The sequence below is a fragment of the Montipora foliosa genome, chromosome 4, assembly GCF_036669935.1.
Source record: "Montipora foliosa isolate CH-2021 chromosome 4, ASM3666993v2, whole genome shotgun sequence".
NCBI lineage: Eukaryota > Metazoa > Cnidaria > Anthozoa > Scleractinia > Acroporidae > Montipora > Montipora foliosa.
Genome location: NC_090872.1, coordinates 8,391,565 through 8,406,526, shown reverse-complemented (window position 1 = coordinate 8,406,526; position 14,962 = coordinate 8,391,565). Strand labels below are relative to the sequence as shown.

The 14,962-nt window shown below is 39.7% G+C and overlaps 1 protein-coding gene and 2 long non-coding RNA genes across 3 annotated transcripts in view; 2 read left to right on the top strand and 1 right to left on the bottom strand.

The window, feature by feature from the left end:
• Nucleotides 1–14,962, bottom strand: part of LOC137999717 (uncharacterized) — a 297,056-nt gene that overhangs the window by 56,605 nt on the left and 225,489 nt on the right. The window lies entirely within an intron of this gene.
• On the top strand, nucleotides 3,732–4,663 carry LOC137998923 (uncharacterized). The gene is made up of 2 exons (XR_011122846.1): nucleotides 3,732–3,865; nucleotides 4,304–4,663. It is a non-coding gene; the product is annotated as an uncharacterized lncRNA (long non-coding RNA).
• LOC137998922 (uncharacterized) lies at nucleotides 12,864–13,794 on the top strand. The gene is made up of 2 exons (XR_011122845.1): nucleotides 12,864–12,996; nucleotides 13,453–13,794. It is a non-coding gene; the product is annotated as an uncharacterized lncRNA (long non-coding RNA).

Here is a 14,962-nt window from a genome sequence, read left to right as displayed (position 1 = left end):
CGACATGAAAGGCCGACGGGTTGTGCTTGAAGAGTTAAAGCAGAGAGTAACTGCCCGGGCGGCAAAGCTAAAGTGATCTGAGGAAAGACGGAAGCAGCATAGTCAAAACAGTATGTTTGAGAAAAACAAAAAAGGTTTTCGTAAAACTGGTATTGAAGGGATTGAAAAAGGCAGTTTCTTCACATCTGACGCACAGGAGAGCAGGGAAATCTGGAGTGAAATGTGGGAGGAGAGTGTTTGGCAAAACGGGGAAGATGAGTTGCATGACGTTGAGAAACAGGAAGATGTTGAAGATCACTATTGATACTGTGGAACAACAAATTACGAAGAACTTCAAACTAGAAATCTCCTTGGCCTGATGGTCTCCAGGGATTTTGGATAATAAAACCTTAACTCGACAAAAGAGTGGATAGCCGAACAACCTGACTTTTGCCTCCAACAGAACACTGTCTCAAGCTGGATGACGTCCGGGAGGACGGTATTGATCGTTAAAGACAAAGATTTGGGAACTGCTGCGACTAATTTTCGACCAAGAACATAGGAACATAGGACCGGCTATTGATAAACAAAATGATTATAAAGAACTGCAAGAGAAGACTGACGGACTTTGTTGTGGCCGTGATATCTAAGATATGATTATGTTACAATTAAATTTAAACAACGTAAAATCACCAAATTTGAGTTTTTGGGGAGAACGTCTGCGTTTGAGGATAAATTTCCATTTTCTCTCCTAAATTGAGCGTCGGTCATACTAGTTTCGTTCTTGAGGGTTTGCCACACCTTTGTCACGTTAAAATGCTTAGAATAGTCGCGAGGCGATGACAATAACGGGAATTCACATTTAACGTTCTTGTTGCCGTTATCGACATGAGATGACGACAACGTAAAGCCCCGGCTACACCTTCTTACATTGTTATAAAACATTTGTTGGATCAACAATGTTAGAACATGTAGCATGCATGTTTGAAGAGCTACGACCTAGAACCGACCAAATTTGGAGCACTTAAATTTCACGCCTTAAATACCAGTTGCAAAATTTAGAATCGGACCATCTTGAACTTGAACGTCACCTCAAAATATAGGAGGTTTTCACGTGACGTCATCATCGCCATACTGGTGAACGAAGACAAAAGATCTCTCATTGGCTTCTTTTGTTCGTCCACTAGAAGTCGTACATTTCTCTATTATTATCGGTTCTCTAGAGGTTGGTTGAAAACTTCCTACAGAGCGTTTTCATATGACGTTAGGGCTGCCGTGTTGGTGTTCCATAACAAAGAAATGGCGGCCATGATGGTGTACCAAAAGAATCCTCCGGGAATTGAACTCTATTTTTATGCAAATAATTTCTTTTGTTTTATTAATCCAATATGGCTCCTTGTCACGTTAGTGAAAACGCTCTATCTGAGTTCTCTCTATCGTAAATCTTTAACGATTTTTCCATCTCGTTCACGTCGCACAATGTTAGCAAAGTATCCTAAGAATAAATTTGTAGGAGCGGTTTCAGAGCAAAAAGGAAGAATGAAACGTTCGCATTTCTACGCTCACGTTGTCGACAAAACCTCAAATTTGGTGATTAAACGTCGTTGTTACGCCGAGTACCGCAACAAATGAGCTAAAATGCCGCGTGCTGCACGATCACGTATATTTCCTTTTTTCATCAATAAGATTATTGTTTTGAGTTACAATTTGTTAAAATTTGGATACGTCCTTCTTTCTTGATCAAGAAGGTTTCATAATATTCGCAGGAAAATAATCCTAGTCCAGAAAGCTAACAATACTTAAATATTTAAGAGGGGAAAATCTGAAAATTTCTTGCCCTTCACTTTTCAATTTGAAATAAGAATTCACAACAAACGGTTCTTTGACGGGGGTTATATAACAGACCTTAGGTTTAAGATGATAAATTCAAGGATATCCCCCAGAAAATATGGTAAAAAAGGAAAAAAATTACATCTCTTAGCATTGATATTGCATTATAGCAATTTCGTTTGCGTTCTCATCAAATCTGCAACGTAAAACTGGTCACTACAAAATTAAGATCCAAGAAAACCATAAATATGCTGCTAAGAATTTTATTTTAATTCCTAGTTTGGGCAGCGTTCCTCCGAATTATATTCCTAGATAGTTCGGTTGGTTTTAAAAGTTGAGGAAGTGGTTTTATCACAATAAAGACTCAAAAAATGAAAAACAAATTGGCAGTTTAAAATAACGTTTTCGCTAACATTGCTCTTGTGAATCTTCAAGTCCCCATGACCACTATCATTGGTCAACATGTACGAATAAATCAATTTCTAGATCATTATTTAATTTAAGAAATGAAATGATCCAGGACAAAAGAATGATACGGAATCTCGTAAACCCCATTCATATTACGTTGAAGCAGGAAAATGTCCCGAACATTGGAGCAACCTTTCGAAATTTGAATCATCACATCTGATAATCTTTTCAGACAAAATCTTTCATGACCAAAAAGGGCCAATTTTGTCACCTCCTCGCAAGAACAACTTTTTGGCAAATCTTTTGATAAATCGGCGACTTTTTCGGCATTTTTTTAAATTTTGACGGCGCGCAGATGCATGGCAACGAATTCGTGCACATTAAATAAGAAGAAACAATCATGTTTACACTTTCTACGCGCGCCTTTTATATTTACTCCAATTTTTCGTCTCGTGGAAAACAGTAAGTGAGCCAAGTAAATGTGACGTTATGTGGACGCAAAAGGATGGCTGCGCACTTCTTTAATCAGTCGTGTTTTGTTACGCAGTCGGGAAAAATGGCCGTTTTTTTCTCCATTGCCCAACAACTCACGATGGACTCCACACTAGGGTGCTGACAGAGTACTGATCTAGAAGATTGTATGATGTTAGTTTGCTTATACTTGCGCATCGCTGGTGAAAACATACCTGATCCAATATCTTGATCCATGAACTTTCGATGCTGAGAAAACTAAAAGTCATATGATCGAGTTTCATCGTGCGGGACGGAATTCCATGGCCTCGAGGCGAAAGTGTTTCACTGCAGCCCTCCCTCCCTCTCAGTCTATCAAGTCTGAGGAATTACAAAATGTTATTTTCCAGATTTCCTCCTTTTTTCCTTGTAAAATCACAATTCTTGAATTTCCTTCTACGAATATTAAAACACTTTATTAGTCAAAGAAGATGTGACTTTCCTAATGTCAACAAGTAGAGACCTGGAACCATCCCTCCCCCACATGGCAACCACATTTGTCCTGGTGTCTCACTGTGGCAAACATAACGTTGCCAGCATGTGGAAACAATAGAGGGATTTAATCTCTGAGAAACGCGAAAAACAAACCATGTTATAAACATTTTCCTTTTGCTTCGTCATTCTAAAAAGTACAAATTTCTCAAAACTGCAAATTAGATTTGTTTAGTTTCTAGTGTATCGTAAAAGACGGAAAACATTTGTTCAGCTGATATGACGGGAAGTACGAAGGTCGTTGCTTCTTTCCACTTTCTGACCAACGAGAGCAAAACTCATGTACATTGTTTGATTAACTGGCACTGCAACAAGTAAACAAAGAAACGTTTCTGGAGATAAGTTTCCAAGGGAAACCAGTACATCGTGTTGACGCAACTGTGCGTATATACTTTTTATCGTCGGACAAAGCTAACAAAGTCTGGACAAAAGAGTAATTATTTTGGCTTTTGTTAAATGGCAAGAGACAACAAATTCCTGAAGTATATAAATGAACGCTTGAAACTTAACTCTATTACAGTCACATTGCTGACCCGAAAAGCACTGATAGCAGCGGATCATCATGAAGTCTCTGATTCTACTGCTCTTACTTGTTGGTGTCACTCTATTGCTTGCGCATGATGACGGTCCAGGATGTGGACCCGTGGTAAGTTCCAAAGCTGCCATGCTTAACTAGAGAGGATTTCAGCAATTAATGAGACCAGTTGCAGGAAAGGAAAACAGCACAATGAACCAACTTAATTCTGAACTAATGGTTTCCCTCTTTACTGACGCCAATGTCTCGTTGAAATCAGAAACCCACTAAGATGAACGAAATTAGCCAGTAAAAATGCTGAATGAGACCAATTAACCCGTGTGGCAACAGTGATTGGAGGTGGGGAAAAAACGTAACAGTTTATTGATTTACTTCACCACAAAATGTTAATCTTTATCAAACAGATCGCTGGCCATTCGTGTCATTCATCTTGGCCTTTTGGGCATATCCTATGTGATGTTGTGATTTTTTTAATCTGTTATATAACGGAAAGTTATCTTAAAGGGCTGTGTTTACACAGGTAAGAGATATTTTCTCCTTTTAATTTAGGCAAAGTGTGCAAAAGAATTAATAAAATGTTTGAGGGACGCACCGCGGCCAAGTGGATCCCCTCCACCAAGCAAAAAACTGCTGGCAAGGGGACGCCCTCGACCAAGCAGACGCCCGCGGCCAAGTAGACGCCCGCGGCCAAGTAGACGCCCGCGGCCAAGCAGACGCCCGCGGCCAAGTAGACGCCCTCGACCAAGCAAAGGGCCGCGGCCAAGTGGACCACCGCCACAGGACTGAGATGTTGGCGATTTTCATAAAAACAGACGAAGATCCGGATTTCAGACACATTCAATAGAAATTAAAAACAGCTGTTAACTAATTGGGGATATTTTATTGGAAATAAAGCATTTAAAAAACTCATCTTGTTGTTGTCATCACGGTAAGCTTACGAAATAATTTGACTTTTTGCTTTAACGTTTTTCCAAGAAAGTTTGGCGCAAAACCGGTCTCTTTTAATCACGCTTAAAGTCGGAGCAGTTATTACTCTACTTCGAATCACTAGGCCCTGAGGAAAAGTCATTAACTATTTAGAGAATTTGTGGAGGGAAAGTTGTTCAGTTGAAAAATTGCACTTGGAAATCAGATAAATTTTTAGCTATTGGTTGATATGCAGAATTGCACCAAGGTTGAGGAACGTTTGAAACCCTTGCAAAATCGCCGGGAAAATCCTGACGAAATTGGATTTCTTTAACACATGAGTTTTATAGACTACAATATTTTAGCGAAAAAAAAATCGTGTGTGTTGAAAAGCTACACAACCTCAAGGTCATAAGCTTCTGACTTACGGGAATTGTCGCGTAAACATGAGGACGCTCTATGATAATGGTCGTTTTACGGTCTGCTTTAGTTCTAATTCGTTGAAGCGAGAATTTTAATCCAAGATGGCGAACGACAAACAGCTGCCCTGAGATGGAAATTAAGCCGATGTTTCCAAGCCGTCAAAAGTGACTGGCGATTTTGAAACAAAAACAGCAGACAGGCGTAAACTTGTAAAACTGTTTTAATCCTGCAAGCGACTATTCAAAAATCCAAGAAGATTTAATCATTTTTCGGATTTTGACGCGCATTCGTTGTGGCTGTTGAACCTTCCCCTTGACTTCAACTAGTTTTCTTTCCCACACTCCTGATTACCTCAGAGATATAATATCTTAATAACCTCGTTTTCTCGGTGCGTACTGTAAGTTACAGAGGCTTGTCTTTTTTCCCGTTGATTTGTGGTGCGTCTCAAGGGATAAAACTCTGCCCTTAACGTATAGTACCGACCTCGAACTCGGTTAGTAACAACCAATTCCTAACCGAGTGCAAGAGCCATACTGGGGAATATTGGCCCGAGGTCGTGCCAGTACGAAACGACCGATCGAGGGCCACTATTCCCCAATAGGGTCCCAAGCAAGTGAGGTTAGTAAGTTGTTTATTATAAGGCATCGTATCTTTGAACGATCGGACACTTCCCCGCTTGGTGAATGTTGGTAATCTTCGTCTTCCATCAGCGAACTTTGAACGGTAACCTTTTACATGCAAAACTAAATTCCTTTTGCTATAATTGTTCTGTTGTGATGAAAAAAATTACATCCGCTGTTTGAAAACGTTTTGTGTTTGGCGCAACTTGAATTTCCAAGGAGAGAGAAAAAATACGGAAACGGACCCTTTTCATGGTAATGGTCTGTACTGTAAAATCCCGACCGAAAATTAGCCAATCAGACCGCCCCATAGGCCTGAGAATTGCTTGCCATATCATAAGAGGTCGCATGTCATATTGAAATTAAGAAGAAGAGCAAGGGGACAATTTGTGACGCTTAGAGCGAGTTTCAATTGAGTGTCATAAAACCAAGGCCAAAGTAATTATTTTGGCCAATCAAAAAGGACGGAGACAATCCAGTAAACCAATCAAAACTCGAAGTAATTACACGTAGCCGACACAAAGCGTGAGAAAATGTGCACGCGTGAGCCACGATTGGTTTTGGTTTCACTTCTGATTGCTTGAAAAAAGTGGCGCGAGAACTTTAAACCAATCAATGAGTGAAGTAATCATAAACAAAGTAATTATCTTATTACTTTCGACATTCAATGGAAAACCGCTCTATCCAAATCGCCTTGTGTCTAATAACCTGTATTACAACAACACATTTAAAAGAATCAGGCTCTTTTATTGTTAAACTGTATCCATGGCAACTTGATATCGATAAAAAACTACTTTTTCCGCGCAGGCTTTATTCCCTTATTTTCTAGTCTGGTATGGTCAGTTTAAGTTGCGGTCTTCTCAGCTGATCATTTCTCTCTGTATTGGAACCTGCGAGCGCACTGTCCAAACCAACGAGGCTCGTAGCGCCAAGTAAACTATTAACAATCTCGTATCCAACAAGAGCGAATGGAATAATTGTTTTATTAAATTTTTAACATTCGGTCTTGCTAAATTTTATTTAAGTTTAATAAACAACCGGAAAGTGATGGTACTTTCGGGCGCCAAAAATTTTCTGCTGAGCGCATTCATTTCCGTATAAGGTGAAACGCAGGTATAATGGCTGGTAACCGATATCCAGTAACCAATGATAAGATTAGAATTGTTTTATCCGAGGGTGAGAGTTTAATAACTTAGGATAATCCCAAAAGGGATTCAGGACAGAACACCCTTGGGACCTTCAGGAGCTTGTTGTTGTTTGCTCCCAAGGTTAATTGGCCGGGCAAGAAACACCTTTTAAGCCTTTAACAACAACAACAACGACAATAATAATAATAATAATAATAATAATAATAATAATAATAATAATAATAATAATAATAATGATGATGATGATCTTATTACCGAGAAAATGCGTGGGTTGGGTATTGTAGTTTTGAGGGGTCAAGTTTTTGGGAGTAAATACCTTCTGGGGACTTAGTGCCCTATTGTATTTAACACCCACCTTAGGTGAATCTTTAAATAATAAATAAACAAATAAATAAATAAAAATACTAATCTTAGACATATGGAAAGAACACGATTAAAGAAAGTTGTATCGTTCGTTTGGCTTTATTGACACATGTTCCTTATCAGAGACGAACAGACTATTGACAGCAGGTACAAACCTGGTCGCTAGGCAGTGAGGAATTAAGAGAGGCGGAAAAAGGAGAGTGGTGAAGCCAAGGTGGAAAAGGAGGACAGGAGGCAAGATCAAGCAGCTGAGACAGGATAGAAGTAGGGTAGAAAGGGTGGCATCAGGTGATACCACGAGATGTCAGATTATAGAGAAACTACGCAAAAGGTATAAACATCGACATGAAAGGCCGACGGGTTGTGCTTGAAGAGTTAAAGCAGCGAGTAACTGCCCGGGCGGCAAAGCTAAAGTGATCTGAGGAAAGACGAAAGCAGCATAGTCAAAACAGTATGTTTGAGAAAAATCAAAAAAGGTTTTCGTAAAACTGGTATTGAAGGGATTGAAAAAGGCAGTTTCTTCACACCTGACGCACGGGAGAGCAGGGAAATCTGAAGTGAAATGTGGGGGGAGAGTGTTCGACAAAACGGGGAAGATGAGTTGCATGACGTTGAGAAACAGGAAGATGTCGAAGATCACTATTGATACTGTGGAACAACAAATTACGAAGAACTTCAAACTAGAAATCTCCTTGGCCTGATGGTCTCCAGGGATTTTGGATAATAAAGCTTTAACTCGACAAAAGAGCGGATAGCCGAACAACCTGACTTTTGCCTCCAACAAAACACTGTCCCAAGCTGGATGACGTCCGGGAGGACGGTATTTATCGTTAAAGACAAAGATTTGGGAACTGCTGCGACTAATTTTCGACCAAGAACATAGAAACATAGCACCCGGGTATCGATAAACAAAATCATGATTATAAAGAACTGCAAGAGAAGACTGACGGACTTGGGTGTTGCCGTGATTGACTCTAAGAAAGCTTGATATCTAAGATATGATTATGTTACAATTAAATTTAAACAACGTAAAATCACCAAATTGGAGTTTTTGGGGAGAACGTCTGCGTTTGAGGATAAATTTCCATTTTCTCTCCTAAATTGAGCGTCGGTCATACTAGTTTCGTTCTTGAGGGTTTGCCACACCTTTGTCACGTTAAAATGCTTAGAATAATCGCGAGGGGATGACAATAACGGGAATTCACATTTAACGACGACGTTCTCGTTGCCGTTATCGACATGAGATGACGACAACGTAAAGCCCCGGCTACACCTTCAAACATTGTTATAAAAGATTTGTTGGATCAACAATGTTAGAACATGTAGCATGCATGTTTGAAGAGCTACGACCTAGAACCGACCAAATTTGGAGCACTTAAATTTCACGCCTTAAATACCAGTTGCAAAATTTAGAATCGGACCATCTTGAACTTGAACGTCACCTCAAAATATAGGAGGTTTTCACGTGACGTCATCATCGCCATACTGGTGAACGAAGACAAAAGATCTCTCATTAGCTTCTTTTGTTCGTCCACTAGAAGTCGTACATTTCTCTATTGTTATTGGTTCTCTGGAGGTTGGTTGAAAACGTCCTATAGAGCGTTTTCATATGACGTCACGGTGGCCATGTTGGTGTTCCATAACAAAGAAATAGCGGCCATGATGGTGTACCAAACGAATCCTCCGGGAATTAAACTCTATTTTTATGCAAATTCTTTCTTTTGTTTTATTAATCCAATATGGCTGCTTGTCACGTTAGTGAAAACGCTCTATCTGAGTTCTCTCTATCGTAAATCTTTAACGATTTTTCTATCTCGTTCACGTCGCACAATGTTAGCAAAGTATCCTAAAAATAAATTTGTAGGAGCGGTTTCAGAGCAAAAAGGAAGAATGAAACGTTCGCATTTGTACGCTCACGTTGTCGACAAAACCTCAAATTTGGTGATTAAACGTCGTTGTTACGCCGAGTACCGCAACAAATGAGCTAAAATGCCGCGTGCCGCACGATCACGTTATTTCCTTTTTTCATCAATAAGATTATTGTTTTGTGGCGTTGCCATTGCCGTTGTCGTTTAAATCTTCCTATTTGAGAGATATAGCATCAGGCTTACGTGAATCGAAACGGCAAACGTCGGCTTGCTGTTTAACGTAGAAAAGAGTGAACGCGTGACTTGAGCTTTGCTTGACACACGGCAACTCACAATGGTCTCTGTTAATCTCGAGTATTTAGTTGACAAAAAACAGAAACTCGGAGTCTTTTTAAACATTGTTATTAGAAAAAGACGCTATAAGAATGAAATCCTTACCTGTCAGATAGAAAACGAGTTTGCGTCCTTTTTTTCAAGCAATGAAAATTTAAAAAACAATCACGACACAAACTCGTTCCTTTTTCACGCGCTTTTAGCATCGGTTGCATGTACGTTTGCTTCAAATTACTTCATTGTGCTGTTTGCGCGTTTGCTTGATTGGTCTGATTAATTGCTTTATTGATTAAACCGTTCTTGTCTAAAGACTGAGCATAGCAGCTTTGGTCCTTGTCCGCCATGTCCTGGATGATGTGCATGCGCTTAAGTGAGCAGCGAGATACCAACTAGTAAGACCCAGCCTTGGTTGATCAAAAGGTGGATTACGCTATCCACCGGACAAATCACTATCAAGCGGATAAGCACCAGCAAAACCAGTTGAGTTATCCAGTGGATAGTGACTTATCCAGTGAAGAACGCTATCTACCCTTCGAACAACTGGGGCCAGTAGTATCAGAAACGTCATGTTAATCCGCTGCTTTGCTAAGTTCCAATTCCTCTTTTATAACTTCATGTCACTTAACAAAAGCTAAAATAATTAAGAATTGGTGCGTGCGTGCTTAGCGTGCGTGTATCGATTTATGAATAGACGCGGGAGGTTTGGGGAGCACGAGAGAAGCGTAAGAGTTGCTCTAGGCGTAGCCGAGAGCAACTCTAGCTGCACAGCTAAAAGCACAGCTAAAAGCATGAACCAATTCTTTTATAACATAACGACAATAACTTGAGCTATAAAAGATGTATTATTCAAGATTGACTACAAAGTTCTCACACCGCACGGTTGAGGAGAACAAACGAACCTATTGGCTGGTTAAAAATAAGATTTGCATTGGACTAGCACGCACACTATGTTAAAATGACACTTCTGTTATTAAGACTTTGTTGGCTTTGTCTGACGAGAAAAACCATATACGCACGATACGTTGTGATAACGCAATGTGGTTGCCCTCGGCAACTAATCTCCAGAAACGTTTCTTTGTTTTCTTGTTGCAGAGTCAGCTAAGTCTTAATAACAGAAGTGTGGATAAAGAGTTAAACAAAGTAATGAGATTTTTTTTCCAGTTGGTAATTAAGAAAATGGAAAGAAACCACGACCTTGGTACCTACAGTGAGCTGAACAAATGTTTTCCATCTTTTCAGTAGAAGACACAAGAAACTAAAGAAAGCTATTCGCAGTTTTGACAAAACAGAGGGAGCCAAATTTATCTGTTCAGTAGAGTAAGTGAAAGAAAATATATTATAATATGGTTTGTTTCCCGTGTTTGTCGTTTCTCGTGTTTGTCAAAGATTAAATCACTTTATTGTTTCCACATGCTGGCAGACCACACTTTGGACCCTTAATGTTTGCCTAAATGTTGTTGTCATTTTACGTGGTGAGTGACGTTGGTTCTTAGTTAATAACTAAAAGTTGTACAAACCGTTAATTATGCTAACTGTTTAGATACCCATTTTGGGTTTTTTTTTTTGCAAGACCGTCGAAAAACAGCTAATCAAGGCTAATTTACTGTTTCTAGAAAACAGAAGGCCATAATCTAAAATTTTTGTTGGTCTTAATTTGACTGAAAAAAACGATGAAATATTTAAGAGGCATGCCACATGCTGGCAGAACACACGTTTCACCGTAACAGTTATGTTTGCCCAAGAGTGAATTAGACTCTTGGTTTGCTGTAATGAGTCATCCGGATAAGGGAGTTCACTCATGGGTAGCCTTCTACACAGAGTTTCTTTGGGCTTCTTCACGCGTTCCTTCCCCACTAACGTCCGGCTGAAACGAAAAAACACTTCCGTTCGAGGATTGCGGACCAACTAGAGGGCGTTTTCCAGTTTTGGGTAAAGTTCGTGGGGGAAGAAGGCGTGACGAAGCCCTGAGGCGGACGGGAAGGGGGGGGGGGGGGTTTGAGGGGGTGAGGGTGTTTACAAGTTACAATTTGTTAAAATTTGTATACATCCTTCTTTCTTGATCAAGCAGGTTTCATAATATTCGCAGGAAAATAATCCTAGTCCAGAAAGCTAACAATACTTAAATATTTAAGAGGAGAAAATCTGAAAATTTTTTGCCCTTCACTTTTCAATTTGAAATAAGAATTCACTACAAACGGTTCTTTGACGGGGGTTATATAAGAGACCTTAGGTTTAAGATGATAAATTCAAGGATATCCCCAAGAAAATGTGGTAAAAAAAGCAAAAAAATTACATCTCTTAGCGTTGATATTGCATTATAGCAATTTCGTTTCCGTTCTCATCAAATCTGCAACGTAAAACTGGTCACCACAAAATTAAGATCCAAGAAAACCATAAATATGCTTCTAACAATTTTATTTTAATTTCTAGTTTGGGCAGCGTTCCTCCGAATTATATTCCTGAATAGTTCGGTTGGTTTGTAAATGTTGAGGAAGTGGTTGTACCACAATAATGACTCAAAAACGAAATACAAACTTGCAGTTTAAAATAACGTTTTCGCTAACATCGCTCTTGTAAATCTTCAAGTCCCCATGACCACTATCATTGGTCAACATGTACGGATAAATCAATTTCTAGATCATTATTTAATTTAAGAAATGAAATGATCCAGGACAAAAGAATGATACGGAATCTCGTAAACCCCATTCATATTACGTTGAAGCAGGAAAATGTCCCGAACATTGGAGCAACCTTTCGAAATTTGAATCATCACATCTGATTTTTATTTTCCAGATCTCCTCCTTTTTTCCTTGTAAAATCACAATTCTTGAATTTCCTTCTACGAATATTAAAACACTTTATTAGTCAAAAAAGATGTGACTTTCCTAATGTCAACAAGTAGGGACCTGGAACCATCCCTCCCCCACATGGCAACCACATTTGTCTTAGTGTCTCACTGTGGCAAACATAACGTTGCCAGCATGTGGAAACAATAGAGAGATTTAATCTCCGAGAAACACGGAAAACAAACCATGTTATAAACATTTTCCTTTTGCTTTGTCATTCTAAAAAGTACAAATTTCTCAAAACTGCAAATTAGATTTGTTTAGTTTCTAGTGTATCGTAAAAGACAGAAAACATTTGTTCAGCTGATATGACTGGAAGTACGAAGGTCGTTGCTTCTTTCCACTTTCTGATCAACGAGAACAAAACTCATGTACATTGTTTGATTAACTGGCACTGCAACAAGTAAACAAAGAAACGTTTCTGGAGATAAGTTTCCAAGGGAAACCAGTACATCGTGTTGACGCAACTGTGCGTATATATTTTTTATCGTCGGACAAAGCCAACAAAGTCTGGACAAAAGAGTAATTATTTTGGCTTTTGTTAAATGGCAAGAGACAACAAATTCCTGAAGTATATAAAAGAACGCTTGAAACTTAACTCTACTACAGTCACATTGCTGACCCGAAAAGCACTGATAGCAGCGGATCAACATGAAGTCTCTGATTCTACTGCTCTTACTTGTTGGTGTCACTCTATTGCTTGCGCATGATGACGGTCCAGGATGTGGACCCGTGGTAAGTTCCAAAGCTGCCATGCTTAACTAGAGAGGATTTCAGCAATTAATGAGACCAGTTGCAGGAAAGGAAAACAGCACAATGAACCAACTTAATTCTGAACTAATGGTTTCCCTCTTTACTGACGCCAATGTCTGCGGCGGCAGTTCGCATACCGTTGAAATCAGAAACCCACTAAGATGAACGAAATTAGCCAATAAAAATGCTGAATAAGACCAATTAACCCGTATGGCAACAGTGATTGGAGGTGGGGAAAAAACGTAACAGTTTATTGATTTACTTCACCACAAAATTTTGATCTTTATCAAACAGATCGCTGGCCATTCGTGTCATTCATCTTGGCCTTTTGGGCATATCCTATGTGTTGTTGTGATTTTTTTAATCTGTTATATAACGGAAAGTAATCTGAAGGGGCTGTGTTTACACAGGTAAGAGATATTTTCTTCTTTAATTTAGGGAAAGTGTGTAAAAGAATTCATAGAATGTATGAAGGACGCACCGCGGCCAAGTGGACCCCCTCCACCAAGCAAAAAACCGCAGGCAAGGGGACGCCCTCGACCAAGCAAACGCCCGCGGCCAAGTAGACGCCCTCGACCAAGCAAACGCCCGCGGCCAAGTAGACGCCCTCGACCAAGCAAAGGGCCGCGGCCCAGTGGACCACCGCCACAGGACTGAGATGTTGGGGATTTTCATAAAAACAGACGAAGATCCGGATTTCAGACACATTCAATAGAAATTAAAAACAGCTGTTAACTAATTGGGGATATTTTATTGGAAATAAAGCATTTAAAAAACTCATCTTGTTGTTGTCATCACGGTAAGCTTACGAAATAATTTGACTTTTTGCTTTAACGTTTTTCCAAGAAAGTTTGGCGCAAAACCGGTCTCTTTTAATCACACTAAAAGTCGGAGCAGTTATTACTCTACTTCGAATCACTAGGCCCTGAACAAAAGTCATTAACTATTCAGAGAATTTGTGGAGGGAAAGTTGTTGAGTTGAAAAATTGCACTTGGAAATCGATAATTTTTTAGCTACTGGTTGATATGCAGAATTGCACCAAGGTTGGGGAACGTTTGAAACCCTTGCAAAATCGCCGGGAAAATCGTGGCGAAATTGGATTTCTTTAACACATGAGTTTTATAGACTACAATATTTTAGCGAAAAAAGAATCGTGTGTGTTGAAAAGCTACACAACCTCAAAGTCATAAGCTTCTGACTTACGGGAACTGTCGCGTAAACATGAGGACGCTCTATGATAATGGTCGTTTTACGGTCTGCTTTAGTTCTAATTCGTTGAAGCGAGAATTATAATCCAAGATGGCGAACGACAAGCAGCTGCCCTGAGATGGAACTTAAGCCGATGTTTCCAAGCCGTCAAAAGTGACTGGCGATTTTGAAACAAAAACAGCAGACAGGCGTAAACTTGTAACACTGTTTTAATCCTGCAAGCGCCTATTCAAAAATCCAAGAAGATTTATTCATTTTTCGGATTTTGACGCGCACTCGTTGTGGCTGTTGAACCTTCCCCTTGACTTCAACTAGTTTTCTTTCCCACACTCCTGATTACCTCAAAGATATAATATCTTAATAACCTCGTTTTCTCGGTCCGTACTGTAAGTTACAGATGCTTGTTTTCTTTCCCGTTGATTTGTGGTGCGTCTCAAGGGATAAAACTCTGCCCTTAACGTATAGTACCGACCTCGAACTCGGTTAGTAACAACCTCTTCCTAACCGAGTGCAAGGGCCATACTGGGGAATATTGGCCCGAGGTCGTGCCAGTACGAAACGACCGATCGAGGGCCATTATTCCCCAATAGGGTCCCAAGCAAATGAGGTTAGTGAGTTGTTTATTATAAGGCATCGTATCTTTGAACGATCAGACACTTCGCCACTTGGTGAATGTTGGTAATCTTCGTCTTCAATCAGCGAGCTTTGAACGGTAACCTTTTACATGCAAAACTAAAT